Source organism: Cryptomeria japonica, chromosome 1 (assembly GCF_030272615.1).
Source record: "Cryptomeria japonica chromosome 1, Sugi_1.0, whole genome shotgun sequence".
In the NCBI taxonomy this organism is placed as follows: domain Eukaryota; kingdom Viridiplantae; phylum Streptophyta; class Pinopsida; order Cupressales; family Cupressaceae; genus Cryptomeria; species Cryptomeria japonica.
The window spans coordinates 522935859-522958745 of record NC_081405.1 but is presented as its reverse complement, the minus strand read 5'-3'; positions in this window follow the sequence as shown (position 1 = coordinate 522958745).

The following is a 22887-nucleotide window of genomic DNA, read 5'->3' as shown; positions in this document are numbered from 1 at the left end:
TTTCACTGTTTACACCATTTTCTGAATTATAGGGAAATTGAAGGTCTCTTGAACTTTCAGAGAAAGATTCTAATGAATCCTATAGCATGTTTTGTTTTTTACTTAATGATCTGTGCTCGTTGAAAAATCGATACTGAAGTCACCCATAGAAGGTACCCTATTTGTCTGTCTTAGTAGGGTTGAATGGTTAAGGTATCCTATTGGTACCCTATTTGTCTGTCTTAGTAGGGTTGAATGGTTAAGGTACCCTATTGGTCCGTCTTAGTAGGGTTGAATGGTTAAGATACCCTATTTGTTCTACTTTGTAGGGTTGAATGGTTAAGGTACCCTATTGGTCCGTCTTAGTAGGGTTGAATGGTTAAGATACCCTATTTGTTCTACTTTGTAGGGTTGAATGGTTAAGGTACAGTTTTGTCCCGTCATGAATCAATGGGTATGCATGTATATTCATTGAATGGTTAAGGTACCCTATTGGTCTGTCTTAGTAGGGTTGAATGGTTAAGGTACCCTATTTGTCCTACTTTGTAGGGTTGAATGGTTAAGGTACAGTTTTGTCCCGTCATGAATCAATGTGTATGCATGTATATTCATTGATCTTCTTGTTTCTAACCATTGACACAATTTTATCTACTACTATGCCAGGCTTAATGAACCGGTCAGTTGTAATACTTTTATAAACCAATACGCATACAAATATATTCATCTTTATGCTTTCTTTCAATGGCGTTCACTGAATATGGTCCCAACTTGTCTGTCATGAAATCTGGCTAAATAATTCACCCAGTTGCAATGGTAATGAGCATATAAACATACTAAAATTTTCATATTTCTACTCTTTCACGATATAGACCTGATCAAATAATTACCAGTCTACTAATTGTGGCTGAAAGGTGTATGCAGTTGTAATGCTAGTATGAACCGTGTATAGAAATATATTTATGTATGGATCTTTTCTGTGGGATTCAGTGATCACTGTACAGATTTGTTTACCACTGTTTTTCACTATCAAGACCTGAATTATGGTATGGTATTCTTTAAACTTGTCAGTATGGAAACTATGCCATGATATTCCTCTTCCCTGTTTTTATCTGTGGAAGCTCAAGAAATTCTAATAATACGAAAATAATGTTTGTTGTTTGAGCAAAGTTTTTAGGAATTGCTTGTCGATCGAGTTAAATATCTGGTTGAATTCCTTAAATGCATATATTAAGAAAAACGAATTTTCCGGAAAAAGGTAATTATAAAAGCTTGGTTTCCATCAAGAAAACAGAATTACAGTATTGTTTTACATATGATTATGGACCATAAACAACAATCTTGAGAATCTGAATTATCTTACCATTACCAGCCTTAGGTTGATGTTAGAGATAAGAGGATAGAAAAATCACATAGGTGAATACCACATAAAGCTAAGATACACGAATCCATTACAACCGAAAGCGCCATGTGTTTAGAATCCGTTACAACATTATTTTTATATTAAAAACCTGGTTTTAAAAGGTCCAGCAACTCAAGGACGTGAAGAACCCGTGAACAGCAATACATTACTCCACACTCCAAACCCGGAGGTAACAAGCTTAAAAACACACTCAGCAAAGGTGGCCACTATATAGGCCTATACTCGTTGAAAAGATTGCAAACCATGACAGGAAGGCAATCGGCCTATATTTTTAACGCTCTGCCTGTACCGTTGAAGAGACAGAATCCATTACAACATAAATCTCCGCAAGCTATTTGTTAATTGCTTCTTTCCTCACCATGGTGGGTGGGGACAACATTCCTTGAATCAGTCGCTTGAATCAAATAAGCGGTCATCCAATCAGAATGTTCCGAAGACGGACACACTCAAGAGTGCAGTCAACAGAAGTACAAGCATTGTTATGATTCATATGTTACCTAGACTGATATTGGCCAAGGATCTCCAATTTGGGGATGAGCAAGTAGTTGCCCAAAACACTTCAAATTTTCAGTTTTGAAGAGCTTTCCAATGGGACTTGTCAAAAATGTACAGGGATGCCATAAAATGAAGTTGCAAAATTTTAAGCGTAAGGTGTTTCTTATCTGAGTGAGAGCTACTGAATTTGTGAAAATGGTGACTGATAGTTTTTTATAAACGTTGCGAGAACATATATTAAATCATGTTCACACGCGAGTTCTTGGTGGTGGCAGGTCCCCGCATCGTACCATATTTTAGGCGTTTATTTACCGTTTTGGTATGACGGTGGAAGTTCCATTAAAAATGACGCATAAACTCGTTTCTTTAAACTTCTGACGTAACTGCTTTGCATGCCCTGGGCTTGCAGAGTCTGATGACCTTGATACCCGCAAGAACAACAAAAATCTTGGTAACCAACATCACTAGAGGCACGAAGAAGAGGTTCAGGACTAAGTTTTGGCAGATTCAGAAAGAGAAGCTCTACTTGGTTGTGTTTAAGATTGGGATGAGAATGCTGTTGTGTAGCAATTTTCTAATTAGATTGGTTTTTGAAAGGGGTTCTTGAAGGTATTGGAAGCATAACAAGAAGCATACTTATGTTAAGAAGCATTCACAGCACAAATTCTTGTATCTAAGTTGTTTAAGGGATTGATTCTTCTGGTTTTGAGGATTCCAGCATTCTTTTGGGGTGAATCTGTTTTCTTCCTAATTTCTCACTTAGCAAAAGGTCCTTTTCTGGCACGTTATTCCTGTTGAAACCGAAAATGTTGAGTTTAGCAAAATTGTGGAGCAATTTCATTGCTTTTCTTTTCTTAGGGCGTTTACTTCTGTCGTATTTTGTAGGGTTGACTTTGTGTGGTCTTGAGCATTTGCTTGGGCTATATATCACCCTCTCTATTTTTAAGCCTGTGTAGATATCCCCTCATTTTCCCCTGGTTACGAGCTTTTCTGCTTATGCTGGTTGAGTTGTGATGCTGGAATGAATCATTGAGTATACAAATCTATTTATCCATCTTTAATTTTTAAGGTTAAGGTACAAATTTGTCTATAATTAAGCAGGGCAGAATGATTCAATGGTTGTAATGTTGTCGAGAAATTCAATGGGTACACGTATATCTTTATTTATAGGTCTGAATGATTACGATGCAATTTTATAAACTACCATGCCAGGCTAATTGGTCTGTATAGGTGTAATACTCCTATAAACCACGGGCATGCAAATATATTTTATGTTTATCTTCAATGGCGCTCAATGAAATTGGTACCAACTTGTCTGCAATGAAATCTGGCAAAATGATGACCTACGCAGCTGTAATTGTGTTAAATGAATCAATGTGTATACAAGCATATTTAAAATTAAATGACAATTAAATATACAAATTTTTTACAGTTGATGATATATTATTGGATGGTTTCTGAATGCGACTGTGTGATCAATGTTATTTCCATTTATTTTTTTAAGCTTATTCATCATGGAACATGATCTGAAATGTTGATGAAAAATTGATCACACAAGTAGATGCTTCGAGCCTTGAATTCTACCTTTTTGTTTCTTATCCCCCCAAAAAGAGGGTGCTATTTAGCTAGATTTCTTCAGACCCATTGCTTTGTGCAATGTTGTGTATAAAATTATCACTAAATTGATTGTGGAAAGACTTAAAATTTGGCTTCCTTCATTAATTTGTAATGAGGATGGGGTGGTCATTGCTTTTGAAGCAATTCATTCCATGGCTGTGTCTAACGAGAGGTCTATGTTTAGTAAGTTGGATATGGCTAAAGCTTATGATAGGGTTAAGTGGAGTTTCTTGCGTAAGATACTCCTGGCCTTTGGTTTCAATCAAGAGTGGATCAATTGGATAATGAGTTGTGTGACCTCTGTTTTTTTTCAATTCTTGTCAATGGCTAGCCATAATAGTTATTTGGAGCTTCTAGGGGTCCGCGACAAGGTGATCCTCTTTCTCCTTACTTGTTTATCGTTATGGCTGAGGGTTTCCATTGATTCATTAAGTCTCGAGTTTTCCAAGGTTTGATTCGGGGATGGAGTTGGGGTACTGGATTACCTAAGCTTTCACATCTTCAGCTTGTAGATGATACTGCTCTTATTGAGGTAGCTTGTGTTCAAGAGGCCGATACTTTCAAGTTGCTGGATGTTTTTTTTAGCTGCATTGGGACAACAGGTGAATGACCACAAGTCTTTTATTTTTTCAATACCGCTGAACCTATTCAGAGGAGAATTGTTGGTATTTTGAGGTTCCAAATTGGTTTTCTCCATTTCATATTTTTGGGTATTCCTCTTGCTATTGGTCGATAACTTAGACCTTTTTGGCAGGACTTGTTGGGTGAGCTGTGTCGGAAGGTCAATCGTTGGATTCATGGTGGCTCTCTATTGCTGCTCAAGTTACTCTTCTTCAATCTGTGATTGAAGCACTTCCTATTTACAGGGGTTTTGTTCAGGGTGCTCAAATGTATTTCCTTAAGGAATTTGATGTTTTGTCTTGTCAATTCCTTTGGAGTGGTAACTTGCATTCTTCTAGGTGGAGTTTGGTTAAGTGGGCATCTGTTTGTCGGCCTAAAAACGAGGGTGGTCTTGGCCTTCGCTTTGTGATCTTGCATAGTCAGGTTCTTGCAGCTATAATCTATACTGGTGGTGGTGTACCAATCAACATCAGGTGGGCTCGTTTCTTCACACAAGTATTTGGGTCCCATTAATAGTTGAGTTGTTCCTCGTTGCCAGTTGGAGGGTAGGGGCTCAATGATTTGACAAACTCAAAAAACTGGGGCACAACTTATTAAAAATGGGCTCTTTTGGATTTGTAACAAGGGCTCAGAGGCTCTTTTCTGGATGGATTCTTGGGATGGTAAACCCCCCATTTTTTCTGTGTATTCTCATTTGCAGCCTCTTTTTGACAGCTTCATGGCTGCTGGTTAGATTACAGTTGGACATTATAAGACTATTCAAAATTTTGGGTTGGCTATTGGTTATAGATGGAAGGTTCCTAGTGAATGGCCACTTGGGGGATTAGAGGACTCTCGGCAAGAGTTGGCTCTTATTATTGTTTCCTGAGAATGTAACTCCTTGGAGGGACCAAATATTTTAGCTTGTGACTCTTTTGGGCAATTTTCTGTTGTTGCGGGTGTAATAGTGAGGAGACTGCCTCCCATCTTTTCTTTTAGTGCTCTTTCTCTAGGAGGATTTGGAAATCTTGGTGGGATTGTTGGAATCAGACTTGTTGGCATGTTTCCTCTCTTGCTGAGTTTTGGACTCGTTGGGGTCAGGGTCCTATTCACACTCCCTTTCTTCAGGTTACCTGGGTCTTTAGGACCCACTTTTATTCTTTGGCACAACTGGTTGGAAAGGAATCGTCGGATTTTCCAGGATGCCAGATTAGTTGTTTGACATGTGTGGTGGAAACTTTTGCATTCTCTTTAGGAGACTGTTTCAGCTAAGTGTGACCTTGCTGGGGGTGTGGCTCTTGGGGAGATTGATATATGTGACTGGTTTAATTTTTCTCTTTAGGGGGTTGCGTCTATTCCTGGTATGCAGATGGCTCACTGGCTTATGAGGAATAGGTGTCGTCATCCTTTATGAAGGATTTATAGAGCAGGTCATTGGAACCCTCCCACTCTTGGAGTTTTGAAAATGAATACAAATGGGTTTTCTAGGGGTAATCTTAGGCATGCTGGAATTGGCGGAGTGGGGCATGATAGTTCTGGGCAAGTCCAGTTTATTTTTTCTATCTATAAAGGTTTTCACATGAATAATTATATGGAGGCTCTCGCTATTTTGTTAGCGGTGGAGCGTTCTTGTTCTCTTCGTTGGCAACAGATTGTTGTTGAATCTGACTCTAGGTAATGGTGTCTTTGTTGAATCAACAACACTTAAATGGTGTTAGTTGGCAATTACATGTGGTTATTCGACAGATCCTTTGTTTTGTGACTCTTTTGAGTTAGTTACTTTCAGTCATATTTCCAGAGAATGGAATGGTGAGACTGATTGTCTTGCCAAATGGGCTTCTAACTTTATGGAGGGCTGGTCTTTTGAGGATAGAGGATTACTTTCTCCGGAGTTGTCTCACATGTTGGATCAAGTTGTCGTTCAGGATAATTCTTTATAGTCTTCTCTTTGTTGGGCAATTGGCCTTCTTTTGATGTATTCTTCTTTCTGTTTTGAATAAATTTTTACCCCTCTTTATTGTCAAAACCATCAAATAATATATTTAAAATTATATGCTATTCCACAAAAGACCTGAATAATGAATGCAACAGTTTGCTTGGTACTAATCCTCGCTGAATGGTGCATACAGATGTAATGCTAGTATGAACCAACAAGTATAGAAATATATTTGATTTTTTGTATGGATCTTTTCTTTGGTGCTAAGTGATTATTGTAGAGATCTGTTTACCATTGTTTTTCACCGTGATGACCTGGATATGTGGCATGACATTCTTTAAACTTAGCAATATGGGAACCATGAACACACATTCCTTGCGTATGTGTGGTCAATTCTATTAGCAAGTTGTCATGTCTATCTGTATGCGCATTTACACTTCTATAATTGGAACTAGTTTCTTTAATTGTAATCTTCAAAAACATAATTGGTGATTGAGAACCTTTCATCCAAACATCTTTTTATTTTACAACCATAGAATGTTATTCAAATTAACTGTTCAACTTAGACTTTCAACATAAAAATCCCAATATTGTAATAGATAAAATTCTAATTCCAATCCATTTTGTTAACATTCTAATTCTAATCCATTTTGTTAAGTTTTCTATTGTTGGCAGACTACATCCTCCTACAATAAACCTAGACTATAGATGGTGTCCAGGTGACAAAAAAAAGTAGAAATGAGTTATAATGCATTTGATATCCTGCTCAAAAAGATGTAATCAAACAAGTTAAGGTGAGAAAAATGAGGAGGGCAATTCAAATATGGTAGTCATATTCTCAGTTTATATTTTTGAAATTGTAAAAAGTTGTCTAGGTATTGGACCTTATAAGGAAAAAGAAGTCCTGAATAAAAAATATCACTTATATGCTAATAGATCATGTATTCTTGAGGCATTGTAACACAAGATCAATTGTGACCCATACTATATTTGATGCACAACTTAGACAAATGTGCACTATATTCATTGCCTTACTATTCAAAATGGAATAACATGGACCTTGAGAATCAATTAGATTGTTTACTAATTTTGATTCAAATTTAAGATGTTAATATCAAGAGTTAATCCAATCCTTAAGGTCACTTATGCAAGAGGAGGGCAATTCAAATATAGTAGTCACACCCTTAGCTTTTGACAGGATAATTTGAAATGCAAAAAGATTGCTTAGGATAAAGATGAATTGGACGCCATATATTGTGAAGATATAATGTCAAGAATAAAAAAAGAACTATTACTTATAATGCTAGTAGAACATATGTTCTTGAAGCATTGCAATACAAGATCAATCATAATATTCACTATAGAGTTTTTCAATTTGATAAATGTGCACTATCATCTTTTCCTTCATCTCTTCTAAAATATTTGGTGTCTATACAACACCTCCAAATGCATTCACCCCAAACCTTGAATCATCATCCATGATTGTTGAATAAGGCGAGCCATTCATCATCACTTAGAGAAAGACTCTTTATTCGTGGCCATCCCTCTGCCTACATAAAACAAGATGGAGGAGATTCAGACCACCTTGCAAATTGGCATTGGACAAGCAACAAGTATTCTGTAATACCTATCCATTTCTTTGTCACCAATAAATGAGCACAACATTGAGTGTTTTTTCAATGGTATTTCCCACTTTCTTTCCAAGCACAACAATTTTTAAATTACCATGAATCAAAGAGTTTAAACTACAAGATTGGATTTTGTGATACTATGATACTAGGTTTGTTCAATACCCAAATTTTTGATACTTTATAATGCAACACTAGAGCTAAGCAATAGTTGTAGTATTTGTCAAAAAGAGCTTACATGATAGCCTCCTATTACAGTTGTAAATTGGTGCAGGAGCACCTAGTTGAGAAAAAAACTCTCCTTTTTGAGCATTTCATGCTTATGTGTTTGTAATGTTTTTTTTTCAGGTGTGGAACATTGTTTTAGGTTGTTGTGTCTCTTTTAAAGTGGTTTTTGATCTCCTTTTGTGTTTTAGAGATCGAGTTTGCAGTTCAGGGCTTGAGTTGACAATTTTAGCACAAAATGTGGAAAATTGCAAAAATGAACTCAAAATGCTTTCTTGAGCATTGGAACATGTTTTTATATGTTTTTAAACATTTCTTAGGTGGTTAGAAGTGTTGAATTAGTAAGGTTGTCAAAAATGCACTTTTGAGCAAAAAAAAGTTGTCATGTGAGCAACAAAAGTTGTCATTTTTGCATTTTTCTTGGAAAAGGGAGTTATAAAAGCTTAAAGTCCGTACAAGGCTTGATAACTACTTGGTCTCACTATAAAAAGACCTTCCTTGGCCTTGGACAAGGTTAGAGAATGTAAAGACTAAGTTTTGCTAATGAGAAAATAACAAAATTCTGGGTTTTACCTTGTTTTTTCTTCTTTTTGAGTGCAATCCGTACTATACCAATACAAATCCGTACTGTACCTTTTGTAAAGTGGAAAAGTAGATGTTAACTATCCTTCCATGTAATTGTTTCATTGGATTTGCATTTGTAAGGTGGTTTAAATAAATTGTTTCAGTTTTGACTGTTTGCTGCCCTGTCAAGGGTTTGGAGTTCCAAAATGCATCAACTTGGTTGATCCAGGTCTGGGATCCCTCCAATGGATTCTTTCAAGTTGGTATGCTTGTATATATTGTATAAATATTCCATTTTATTCCAGAGTTGTGCTTACAAGAAGGTTTTGAGTGAATACTATACAAGTTAAGTGAAAATTTGTCTAGTAGATTGAAATAAGAAGCCAAAATGTTGTTCTCAAAGTCTATTTGAGTCTACAACATGGTATAATGGTTTGCACCTTCCCTATGAAGGTTTTGAAACAAGTTGGAGCTCCAAGAGAGGCCGTTTTACTTTAAAAAGTTTGAGGAAGTTTGTCAGGACAACGAGTTCCTTGTTTTTGAAGAATTAAGTAATATTGGTGTCAAAGTACTTTTGAAGCTTGTTATGCTTGGGATCTTGGCTAATTTGTTAATTTCAGGGTTAAAAATATTGTTTAAGGATTGATGACACTAAAGAGCAGGTGGTTTTTGAAGTTCTAACCCTATGGTATGCAACCCAAAACAATGAAAATCAGAAAAAAATAGTGTTTTGATAGAGGTTCTTGTTCATTTTCAGTTTGTTTGCCAAGTTTTTGGCATAATGCTTGATTGTTAGTGGCAGGGTAGACATTGAAATGTTGTTTCAGAGGTGTGTGTTGAGAAAGGAGACAAGGTACAAGGCCGTGGAGTGATTTGCCAAACTCTAAGTTACCAAAACCCCATAAAAACCCTTGTTTTGAGGCTACAAAATAGGACAGTCATAGATTGACCTCCTCAAGACCTCTCTTGGCACTAATTCATGACTTTGGCCAAAAGGGTACTAAAAAATATTCACCTTTTTCAGATATTCCAAGATGGGAGTGAGTAATGAGCAAAATAGTGTTTCAGGAAGGCTAAAAATGGCTTATTCCTTGTAGCCCTGTTTTGAAGAAAATTAAGAATCCGATTGGAGTAAGTTTAGGTGACCTTGTAAAACCTTTTGAAATTAGTCCAAAACAACCTTGGAAACCTTGTGAAGCCTTCAGAACCCCAGTTTAAACATTTGGGGGTTTAGACCTAGCATGGTAGTTGAGTTGAGAAAGTGTATGAACAAATGATGGGAAGAGCTCAAGGATGAAGTTTTGGGTTTGAGCAAAGCTTGTGAACATTGAAAGTGGGTCTATAACTGAAAACCAAAACCTTTCCTCTCTCATTTGAAGGAGTCTCTTAACAAGTAGCTTTAAATTGGTCCTCCTTTTGGGTTTCTCCCTTTCATAAATCTTCATCAATAATCAAAAGACTTGCTTGATGGAAAGCTTGTAGATTAGTTAATGCGATTAGGCTCAAGCTTCATGAAACATGACCTTTTTGGACAAGGTTTTTAGGGTAATTGTTTACATGGTCATCAATGGAGGTTTCCCAACAATTTTTTCTAAACTCAATAGATATCAAGTGACCATATTTGCAGAGCATTATACCAATTGCACCACTGTCAAACCCAAAGTAGGCTTACTACTAGAAGATTAAAATCATAATTTAAAAACCACATAAAAAACATAATTTGAAAACCATATCTTGCTACACTTTATATGCATCATAGCTTCTTTGAGCACATGTTTGCTCTTACAGGTTAGACAATTTTTTAATCCTTTCATTTATAACTTCTAATAACTTGTTGATTTTGATAGTTCTTTATGACTTCTTAGTCTTTATATGGATATGATTTCGATTCAAGAGATTTGTTTAGGGAAAAAGTTAATATTTACACTTCTAAGTGTTATTAATACTTATAGCGCATATGCATATTTATTTTATGTATATGAACATTTTGCAATTCATAAAAAACTCGTCTTAAAATGATTTTCAGTGATTTGATATTGTTCGTTTTATTCTATAGATCTATAAAATTGATGGTTGAGATATAAAATATTAAAATATAATTATTGATTCCCTTCTCCAATACCCTCACATAAAATCTATTGATTAATTACATGACAAAGCACTAATAAAACTAAAGCGTTGTAAATTGTAGCTGCTTACAATTTCGCACTAGGTTTGGCACCCTTTTTGCATGCATGATATTACCATTTTGGGGCCCAATTAAGGAATTATGCTAACCCTTGACACTTGGCACTTTAGGAGTAAAAAATGTTAGGACACTGATGCTGGGCGCTAGTGTCCTGCATGATATTTTCAAAAAGGTGAAAAACTCAAATGTTGGCCTTTGGTGTCTTGAGCATTGTACCTTGTTGGCCTAGCTCAAAAAGGTCTTTGATAGATTTTTAGAAGCACATATAAACAACCCTCTTTCTCTCATTTGAGGATCTAACCTAAGGAGGGAGTCTATCTAGACATAATCTATTTATGAACAACACTCAAGTACACTATGATCTATAAATTTCATTGCAATGAGGATACACTCAAGTATTATTGATGTTACGTAGTTATTGTTATTATGTTATGCACTAACACCTGCATGACTTCACAAAGGCGTTACATCATCACCTTGTGTGGGATTCCTAGCGAGGGTTTCACATCTAAGGTAACTTTGTTTATTACAACATTTATGTTTATTTGTTTGGTCTCTACTCCCTTGAGAGTACACACTTTTTATCATCATCATGATTGTTGTTGTGGAGGTGGAAATACCAAAATGGGGTTTTATTGAGGCAAGCCCTATACACAACCATTTCCCTCTTTCATGTGTATAGGCAAATATATGGACAATTTTGATCACAAGCAGTTATTAGAGGATAGAGTGGATTGTGACAAGATTATTAGACTTCAAATTGGGTAAACCCTAAAGATGCTAGTGCCCAACACTACTGTCTTGCAAGTTTTGCGCTAGCTTTTAGTGATAAGTGTCCACACCTTTGTTGAATCCATTTTAGTTCACAATTCTAGCTTTCACCACTTAGACACTAGCGCCTTGTGCTAGTGTCCTGCCTAGTTTGCTCCAGATTTTGGCACCAAAGTCTTCTTTGTATTACCTTCCCATATTTTCTTTGTAGTTCTATCTTTATCTTCTGGACTGCCTACATTCTATTAAGCTTGTTTAATTTGTTTACCATTAGCATAGCTCATTACACACACTCAACAATCCTCAACAACATAAGTATGAATCCAATCTCAAATATTAACCAACTCCTTGAACATGTAGCCATCAACTAATGTAACTTCCCCTGGTACAACTTCTGGCTTGGTCAATGGTTATGTTGTCACTTTCCCTGGTGCAGCTTTTGGATCAACTGCTATTTCTGTGCCTAATGACCCTGATTCTGGGTTTGAGGATTCTCTGGCAGGCGGATTTTTGAAAGGGTATCTGAATTCACATTCCCGCTTGAAGAGTTTATTCCTGGTTGCGACTGCAATTGTGGGGGGGACCGACTCTTATGTGGGTTTCATCCGCTGCGATTGGTGGGCCGAAGGTGGATGCCAATGGGGCTCCTACCGGTGATGCTACAAATGGTGGTGTTTTGGTTTTTGTCCTTGGGGTTTCAACGTCCTCTGCTGTGAATCGAACTGCTTGTGGCTTGGTGTCTGTGGCTGTTCCTGTGTGCAACCCCTTGGCTTTTAGGTTGTCTGTTGACATTGAAAAGGAGAGTCTCATGGACTGATTTGCAGGTTTCGGGGCTTTTGGCCAAGCCTTCCTCAGCTGCACACTTGGATTTCCCAAAACTAGGAATCGATCTTAAAGGGTATAGTTAACATTTATCCTTTAGCCAAGGGTTTTTTCATTGCTAAATTTGAACATGTAGAGGATAGATAAATTTTTTTATGTAACAATCCTTTCAGCTGGGAGGATAAATCTGTTTTGATGGTTAAACCCTGGTTCTCGGATTTTAACCCATCTACTAATTCATTTAACAAGATTCCTATTTGGGTTAGGCTCCCTAACCTTCCCCTTCATCTATGGACACTCTCTACTAGAGGAAGTGGGGGAGGCTTTAGGAGACTTCCTAATGATTGATAAGGGTTCTTACTAAATATATCATTCTACTTATGCTCATATTTTGGTTGATATTGATGTTTCTAAAGGGCTCCCAACTAAGATCAAGATTGACTCTTCTTTGGGATCTTGGGTCCAACCACTCAACTATGAGGGCATCCCCTTCAGATGTCGAAATTGCTTCTAGACTGGGCATGCCGCTGTACAGTGTGAGTTAGATAAAAAGAAAAAAAGATCTGTTTCTTGGTGGAAGGGTGCCTTTTCTGAACACTACTTTGTTCGAAAGAAAAGCTTCTCCCAAGTGGTTGCCCAGGTTCCTCAAGCCGATGATGGTGATGGTAATGTGCCTCTGGTTGCTGCCCCTGCTGTGGCCCTTGTAAATGGAAGTTCTGTTGTTGCTTCGCCTCAGGTGTGTGTGGATGCTTTTGTGGTGATGGCATCCCGACTGATCGGTTGAAGGATGTTGGATGCTCTTCAATGGTGGCTGACCTTCCCTCTTCACAAATTGTTGCTGGATCTTTGTCTGGTCCTTCTGATTCTCAGATTTCTGTTGTCCTTGCCTCTCAGGATGATGCCTCTATTCCTCCTGGTGGTGGGAGGTCCTCTATTTTGGACTCGTCTTTTTGGCAAAGGATTGCTGATAGGGTTGAGGAGGGATGCATTACTGTTGAAAGTAAGAAATCTAAATTGTCCCAATCCTCTTTTGATATGACCCTTCGCTCCCACAAGTGTAGATCAAATCCTTGATCCGTCAAGGTTGGGTTGGGGTTGGCTGCTGATCTTTGGTTTTTGCAGCTTGTTTCTTGTTGGGGGTCTTTCTTGCGCTGTCCCCCATCTTTTGTATGGTTTTGCTGTGTCTCACTTATGTACTGTATTGTTGGGTGGACTTTCAGGTTTATCTCAAGGTTTGGGTTTCAGGTCCTTCCAAAACCTGTTTACTTATTTTCCCTTAATAAAAAACTAATGTAACAACATCCCATAACCAAAACATAAAGCATATGTAACAGTGTGTTACCACGTATATACCGTACATCCGAACTAATATTCTGCCATGGATACATTTGATGGTCTTTTGGATTGTCTTCAAACATGTTGATCACATATCAAACCATCTCTCTCTCTCAAATATCTTTGTCAAATATACTGAGCCCATGCATTTCTCAGCCTCTTCAATAGTAACAATCCTCTTCTATACAAGCATACTAGATTGACATCAATGCCAACATATATTAAGTTGACATCAATGATAGCAAAAATGCCAACAATCTAATGGAACCAAAAGATATGAAAGAGTATGCTCCTAAATGGAAGGAAGTGATATGCCAATGAGATGTTAGAAAAAAGAGTTAAAGTTTTTTTTTTCTTAATAAACACAATGTGTTTACAAATGCTAAATAAGATACTTAATAAAAACATGCAATTGATTAACCATATAAACAATTGCAACAAGATACATTAAAATGAGCTATGTTGATGATGTGTGAGAAAAAGTGGTCCTAGACTAATATGTGCGTTGACCTAGGTTAATCCTTCTCCCATACAACATTATAAATGAATGAATGGGCTTAACTATTGTCCTCAAGGAAGAGCCAAGCTAGTTGGAATCATCCTCTCTATTTGTTGTTAGTGGTTGAGGATTTGGTTGAGTGTGTACAAAGAACTAGGCTAAAGACGACCAAATTGAGCAAGTTTAACATAATGCATAAGATACATAATAGAAGCACAAAAATAAAAAAAGTAGATCTTAAAATGAGATGCAAAGAGGAACTTGATGCCAAAAGTTGAAGCTAATTGGAGAGGACTCCAACTTTCGGCTCTAGTGTCTTTAAGATGTGGAGATGGGAGATGAGGCCAAGAATGGTCTAAGAAAAGATTTGGCTACTTGTTACCAAAATACGAGGAATAATTTAGAAGACATAAGAGTTGAGCACTATAGTCCTATTGGATATTTTAATTGATTTATTGATTGTCTCTATAAGGAAGATATCTTTAATATTCAAGATGCTTAGATCAATGACCAACTAACAAAACACAAAATGTTGTTCTCCTCTACACTTTAGGTTCTACTAGACCTAGTGGGGATCCCTTATTGTAATATCTAAAACTGGTAACCCTTATATGCAGAGATATTGATTAAAACAAAAATGGTCTCACAAATTTCACTAAGATTTGCAAGATTGCTACAATATTAGCTAGATCCTTAGTCTTATTTATAACATCTTGAGAACATGAATAACTAAAATAACCGATTTTTTTAAAAAAAAGTATTGAAATTGTAGACGTATAAAAATGACCATATTCCTAAATGAATATTTTATGTTCATTTCTATGTTTAATTAAATTATCCGCATTCCTCTATTGAATTAAGTAAATTACTTAATTAAATTCACTATACCATTTAATAGGATAATTCATTTTATTCAATTAAAGCCCCTATCCACTTTTTAATTAAATTCAAATTTAATTAAAATAGTTATCCTAAATTAAATAAATCTAATTTATTTAATTGCAACCAAATTAAAATAAAGCAATTTATTTTAATAAAATCTATTTTCCCTCACCCACTTGCAAAATCCTACACCTCCCACTTGCATCCTAAATTCTATTCCTAATTCTTCTAGAATTATTCTAAACCTAATCAATTAACCCAAAACCCATCCATTATCCCTTTCCCCTAAATTTGAGGAGGTCACTTCTCAAATTTGGAGTAAAGTCTTCAAAAGGCATTAAACCCTTTATCCATTCAACAAGCTAACTTGTTGAATGCCCCCAAATTTGGAAGGACTCTTACAAATTTGTCCCCAAAGTCTTCATAACCATTAATGGTTAACTCAAACCTTCTTACATGGTTAAAGAATTTCCATAAACTCAACCTCCATGTAACCCAAGGGTCTCATCAAGCATTCATTGCTTTGACCATGGTTATCCCTTAATCTTTTGCACAAGAGTTTATCCTTTGGATAAAAGCTTTATCCAATGGATAATCCTAACCTAACCTTAACCCTTACCCCTTAAGGTAACCATAAGCTCTTCTCAAGCCTTTAATGCTTCCTACCTCTTCTCTCAACCCAACCCTATGTTGGCAATTGTCACCATTTCATTGGTGAGAATTGCAAACATGGATCCCCAACTTTCAAACTCAACCCTTGATTATCTCTTTCAATCCCGACCATCCATTGCCCTATTTTTGCTATAAATAGAGCTCTCATTCCTCCATTTTGATATCCAAGTCTTTAGCATCTCACTTATACTAAAATCCATTCAAGCTTTTATATCTCATTTTATGCTCATCATTTAGCTTCTCTTTTAAATCAGGAATTAATCTAAATATGCTAATTTAGAGTATGTTCCTTATCATATAGCTTAAATCATTGGACTAATATAGTATGCTAGGATAGTATTTGTTTACTAATCTTGTCATCTTATTGTTAGTTTATTGCATTTCTAGAATCATGCATAGCTTAGGATGCATCTCATATTAAATCAACAAAAATCATCCCTCGTTCTTGCATTTGCCATCCCTAAACCATTCTGCTCAGTGATCTGAGAGAAAAAACATTGGTTTGAGGGACCATGCAAGATAGAGAACCATGGAACCATCCTTGGGAAGCTGAGTTATGCTTTCTAACTCCATAGCTTGCACCAAGAAGTCCTGTGGGTGTGTGAGCAAGGCTCCATAGAGCTCCATTTTTCACGTTTTGAGTTCTATCAGCTCGCTTTTCCCGCATACATTTCTGGCGCCCACCGTGGGGCTCTACCCTATATATCTAATCGGTTTTGAAATATATCCACTTTTGCAGGTCCACGGAAAATGAAAATCAGCGCGTGGGAATCATTCCCTAGCGCATCTAATTAACAGCCTAGCGCATCCAGTTCACTGTTTAGCGCGTGGGGTCCATCACCTAGCGCGTAAAATCTATTTATTAGCGCATCGACATTAAATTTTTTCCTGTAGGTCTCGTGCGGATGAAAAACAGAGCAACACTTTCGGCACACAGAGTAGCGCATTGCGAAAACAGTGTAGTGCTTTTAAGACTTATTGTAGCGCATCACGACTATTATGTAGCGCGTACAGTTTGTTCTGTAGTGCATCCAAAAAAGGCAGAAATCAAAGTTCCAAAATCTGTAACCGGAAATAGGAAAATAGACTTGTTGAAGTCCACCAAACATCTAACATTTTCAACTTGTCTTCTTGCAGGATTCTAACAAAAATTGTTGCAGGTGGGAGATTAAACTTTAAGAATTTAAGATAGTTAGAATTTTCACTAACTTAGTTAAGTTAGTTTAATTTTTTTTAGCTTCTTCTATTCTTAAAAGAATTGAACTCACTTATTTCCTTTGGGCTATAAAAAGAATCACTAAACCGAACATTTCTTGCTTTCATAGGAGAAAACCTATTTTTGGGCTCTAAAAAGAACAAGACAAACAATCTCTTTTTGCAAAAATAGATCAATAAAAAGAACCTCACCATCCTTTGGTGTTTAAAAGGATTCATCTTCAATTTCTGTACAAAGGAAAGAACCTCACCTCAAAAGATCTGTTGCAATCAAAGAGGGAAGTAATTCCCCTTTTGTTTACCGATTTTTCTTTGCTGACACAAACAAACCTTTTTGCTTTGTTGACTCGGTTATTTCCTTAGATTAAACAATCATTGATTTGGGGAAGTAGAATTAACACCATGCTTTTTTGGAGCAACATCTCCAAATAGAGGTTAGCAAATCACTGAATTGAAGGATCAAAACATACCAGAACAACATACACCAGTGCAAAACATCCCGGATCAAAACATACCAGAGCAACATACGCCAAGACAATACCTTCTCGAGCAAAACATACCGTTCCAAACACCGTTTCAACCCAGGATCAATACAAGGGAAGACCTATTCCCTCGACAAAACAATGTGCCTTTGGCTGCCCTTACTCAACAAATGCAAATGTTACAAAGACAAATGCAAGACATGCAACAAGGGACAACCAGTACGATACTCTTTAAACGAAATATGTCCTTATCCTTTTGACAGGAGATTGCACATGATCCCTTTTCCTCCAAACTCAGACATGCCTAAATTTGACAAGTACGATGGAAAAAGTGATCCCCGTGATCATGTCAGAGAATTCTGTACCATGAGTCTCGAGTTTTCTCACGATGACACCTATCTGATGAGGTTATTCCCAAGAAGCTTGGGAGGGCAAACGATGGAATGGTTATCCAAAATTATGCCACCTGTCAGATCGTTTGATGAATTGGTTAACAAGTTCATAACACAATACTCCTATAACATTCAACACGCTATAACCATGCTAGACGTCTGCAACACCAAACAAAAGAACAACGAAACATTCATGATATTCCTTCAACGCTGGCGACGTATGGTATCATGATATCCTCGGGATATTCCCGAAAAGGAGAAAATGGAAATCTTCATTGATAACTTAAATGGTGAAATGAGTTACAGGCTAAAACTCCAATGCATACCGTCTTTCACTAAATTGATTGAAAACAACATTCAAATAGAGGAAGCATGTGTCAAAAAGGGAACACTCAAATTCTTCAAGGAAGGAACAAACTCATCAAACTACAATAACCAGAACAACAACAACTGGGACAAATCTCGATTCTGGACTCGAAACAAAAACGAAGGCAACAATGAATCACATGATCCAAAATCTAAGCAACCAGTACTTGCATTATCCGGAAATCCTCAGGCCACAAAAAATCCTAAAGGTGCTCATCCAAACGCTAACACCTATGCACCAAACACCAATCAAGGACAGCTCAACACAAACAACACCAACGATGCTCAAAGCAAAACCACGAATCTAGGACCTAACAACAATTCACGCGACAACACAAACAATTTCCAAAAGCGTGTCTTCACACCACTGGGACAATCACTAGAATCAGCATTCAGAGAACTTCTGGCAAACAAGATTCTCTCCTTACCTATAATCAACAACTATGAACCCCAAATCAAACCACCTTGGTGGAATGATTCACACTATTGTGATTTCCATCGTAACAAGGGTCATCGGACGAACGATTGCATGAGATTGAAAAACATTGTGCAAGACATGATTGATCGAGGTGACTTAACGGTAGATGGTCTCAAAACAAATGGTGAGCACGAAGCCTTTAAAAATCCTCTTCTGAATTACAACAAAGATGGAGCTTCAACCTCGAACGATACATGCGGAGTTCGTATCAACCATATCTACAAAAACACCATCAATCACATATCAGCTGAAGATCATTAGGTAAACGTCATCACCATCCAAGATCAATGTGATCATGAATCTATCAATGTAACAACCCGAACTCAAAAATATGTCTTAAAAGGACATACCGCGCCTACAACTACTACACCAAAGATCCAATATGACTTGGTTAGCCAACTACGCAAAACTCCTGCTCAGATATCCATACTAGAATTGCTGAAACTATCACCCAAACACAAAAACATATTGGAACAAGCGCTATTGGAAACCAATGTACCTCAAGATCTGGATGCAGACAAATTTCAAGCCATGGTCGCCCATATGACAGGACCTCATAACCTCACCTTCTTAGAGCATGATAATACTTCCTTGAGTCATCCTTATAACACTCCTCTCCATATTGAAGTCATCGTTTATAAACATCGAGTAAAAAGAGTCTTAATAGATGGAGGGGCTGGACTTAATATATGTACTTTAAAGCTTATCCGTGCATTAGGCTTCTCAGAAGAGTCTATTGATCCCCGTAAGAAGATTACCATAAAGGCATATGATGATGAGGAAAGGTCATCTAAAGGAACCATGATGTTACCCATTCAATTTGGACCAGTGCAAAAGGATACTATGTGTCAGGTCTTAGACATAGATCTCACCTACAATATTTTGTTAGGACGACCTTGGATACATGAAATGCAAGCAGTGCCTTCTACGTATCACTAGTGTGTCAAATTTCCTTATGATAGACAAGAGATCTCCATATCTGTTGATCACAACCCCTTTCAACATTGCAACGCAATGGGGGCAGCCCAGTATAGTTTCGTTCCTCATAATAGAGAAAAGCAGAGATCCTCAACATCAGATCTACAAACAACAAAGCCCAACTCATTATCTGGAGATTTCAAGTGGCAAATGCAAATCAATGACCATGGTATGGGAGAATACTCCGTGGAACCCCTATGTTTGGCCAAATTACCAACATCACCCATATCTCATGGATTGCCTACTACATCAACGCATCTGGTAACTCAGCCCATCACCGAATTTGATGGTACTTTCATCCAATTGGGCACTCTAGCACATGAATCAGAAGATAAGGACATTCTTAGCTGGTTATACAAAGAAGAGGAAGAAGATAACATAGTAGCTGCTTTGGACATTATTCTACCAACACACCTATATGGAAAAGGATACTTAATCATGCAGCAAATGGGATATGACGGTAAAGGACCTATTGGGAAACGCAAAGAAGGAGTCACTCAACCCATAGATCTTCCTTCGCAGCCCAGTAGAGACAAAACATGATTGGGTTGTAAGCTCACTTTCCTATTAAGAAAGCCGCCACGCATACCTGCAAAACCTCAATGGAAAGCAAAGAAGAAGTACAAAGAAGAAACCTAGCAGGAAGCACTATTTGAGTCAGCAGAAACAATCCGTAAGGCACAGGAATGTCAAGAACAAAAGTTACATCAGGAAAAGCTTCTAAGTCACAAGAAGGCCATATCTGCAGCAGTAGCTCATATTCAAACACCAATATCTCAAATAATATCATCTCCAGATACCATTATTTCTCCCCGAAGAGACACAGTCTATGAACAAATGCAGAAAATAGAAGCAGGATCTGACACCGAATCAACAAAAACTATTAAAATAGTATCCATCATCAAAGATCTATTTTCACCATACAATATACCTGTTCACAACACCGATAGAATCTGGGATGATGCCTCAGAGACAGATTCCAATGAATATGAATGGGGTACCTGCTCAAATGCTACTACAAATATCCCTAATAATACTGGCACCATACCCCTTTCTCAGGAAGAACATAACGCAGAAGATAGACCTCTTGAATTTGGACCATAGAATATCTATGACGCCGAGGAAAGTGAACAAAAGCATTATGAACAAGTCTATACGGAAGATAATACCATCGAAGACCTCGACAAAATCCTAGACTTCTTTAAAACCAAGACCAATCACGATGAAACCTCTGTCTTGACACTTACAGTAGCAGAACTTGATCCACCGAATGATTCCTTACCGCTTTTCTTTCCTAACCTCATTGACTGGGATGAACCCAAAATACATGATATACCAATTTTCCCAGACGATGAGTCTATTATCCACTACCTATGTACCGTTAATCCAGAAACAGGCTTTACCAGCAAACAAAGTAACGATATCTGCAAATCAGGGAGTGCCAAGTCTCTCAGTCACAAAAATGAACCAAATAAACGATCTGATGCTGAAAACCTATCAATGGCAGCTCTAGATCACAAAAAAGTAAAAATAAAGGACGCATCTGAGGGTGAAAACCTTTTCAAGGCACCTAAAGATGGGAGACTTGACACTCTTCCAGAGCACTTTCATGAGCGATCACCCATATTGATTGAGCCCACTCAATCAATCAACGTTGGTACCACAGAAGCAGTCAAAAACATACACCTTGCAGAATCTCTGACAGAGGAGGAAAGATCAGCATTTATCATTTTCTTTAAAGAAAAGCAAATTAACTTTGCTTGGTCATATGCCGATATGCCTGGAATAGATCCACACTGAATCATGCATCACTTGTCCATCTCTCCAGGAGTTAAACCAGTAAAACAAAAGCTACAAAAGATGAATCCATAGGTGGCACTCATGGTCAAAGCTGAACTGAAGAAACTATTAGATGTCGGATTCATCCGACCCATTGACTATGCAGAATGGATTTCCAATATAGTACCAGTATCAAAACCAGATGACAGTATCAGAATTTGCACTGATTTTAGAGATGTCAACAAAGCCTGTCCAAAAGATGACTTTCCTCTACCCAGCATCGACATAATTGTAGACCTCACAGCGGGCCATGCAATGCTCTCACTAATGGACGGTTTCTCAGACTATAGTAAGATCAAAATAGCCTCGAAAGACCAAGATAAAACCACATTCACCTATCCTTAGGGAACGTACTGTTGGAATGTTATGCCTTTTGGCTTAAAGAATGCAGGGGCTACTTATCAAAGAGAAATGACAACAATCTTTCATGACATGATGCACACATTTATGAAAGACTACGTGGACAATTTACTAGCTAAATCCTTCACTCGAGTAGAACATCTCAACATCCTAACAAATATCTTTGATCGATTGGAGAAATTCCAAGTTAGGCTCAACCCTAAGAAGTGTGTCTTCGGGGTTACATCAAGCAAGTTACTAGGCTACATCGTCTCAGCTAAGGGTATTGAAGTAGATCCAGCAAAGGCACAAGCCATTATGGAAATGCCACCACCAAAGAATATCAATCAACTCAGATCTCTACAAGGACGACTTCAATCAATCAGGTGATTCATTGCTCAATTAGCTGATAAAAGTCTACCATTTAACCATTTGTTACATAAAAATGTACCATTCAGATGGGAGACCAAGTGTGTAGAATCTTTTTATCAAATAAAACAGTACCCGATGAATCCACCAGTCCTAGTACCACTAGTCGCAGGAAAGCCACTTATCCTATATATCTCAACAACAGATATATCAGTGGGGGCATTATTGGCACAAGAAGATCAACAAGGAAAGGAATGATCCATCTACTACATCAGCAGGACATTGAATGGCTATGAACTCAACTACACATTCATTGAGAAAGCTTGTCTAACAATGGTCTTCGCATCTCAGAAATTCCGACCTTATATGCTAGCACACACCATTAAGCTAGTAGCAAAAATTGATCCTCTCAAATATCTACTCAGCAAAGCAGCTCTTACTGGACGATTGGCTAAATGGGTCATGATTCTCAGTGAATTTGACATCCAATACACATTAAGAAGAGCCATCAAAGGACAAGCAATTGCAGATCAACTAGCTGAAGCACCGCTACCAGGAAAACAAACTGTGGAGATTGAATTTCTGGACAGGGACGTTCTTTCTCTTTCTACCAAACAATGGACTTTATACTTTGATGGATCCTACACCCAACATGGTTCAGGTGCTAACATTCTTTTCATCACTCTTGAGGGACACACTATACTGAGATCATATAGGCTTATGTTCCCATGCATGAATAATGTGGTTGAATATGAGGCATTGGTTATAGGCATCAAAATGGCCGTAGAATGGAAAA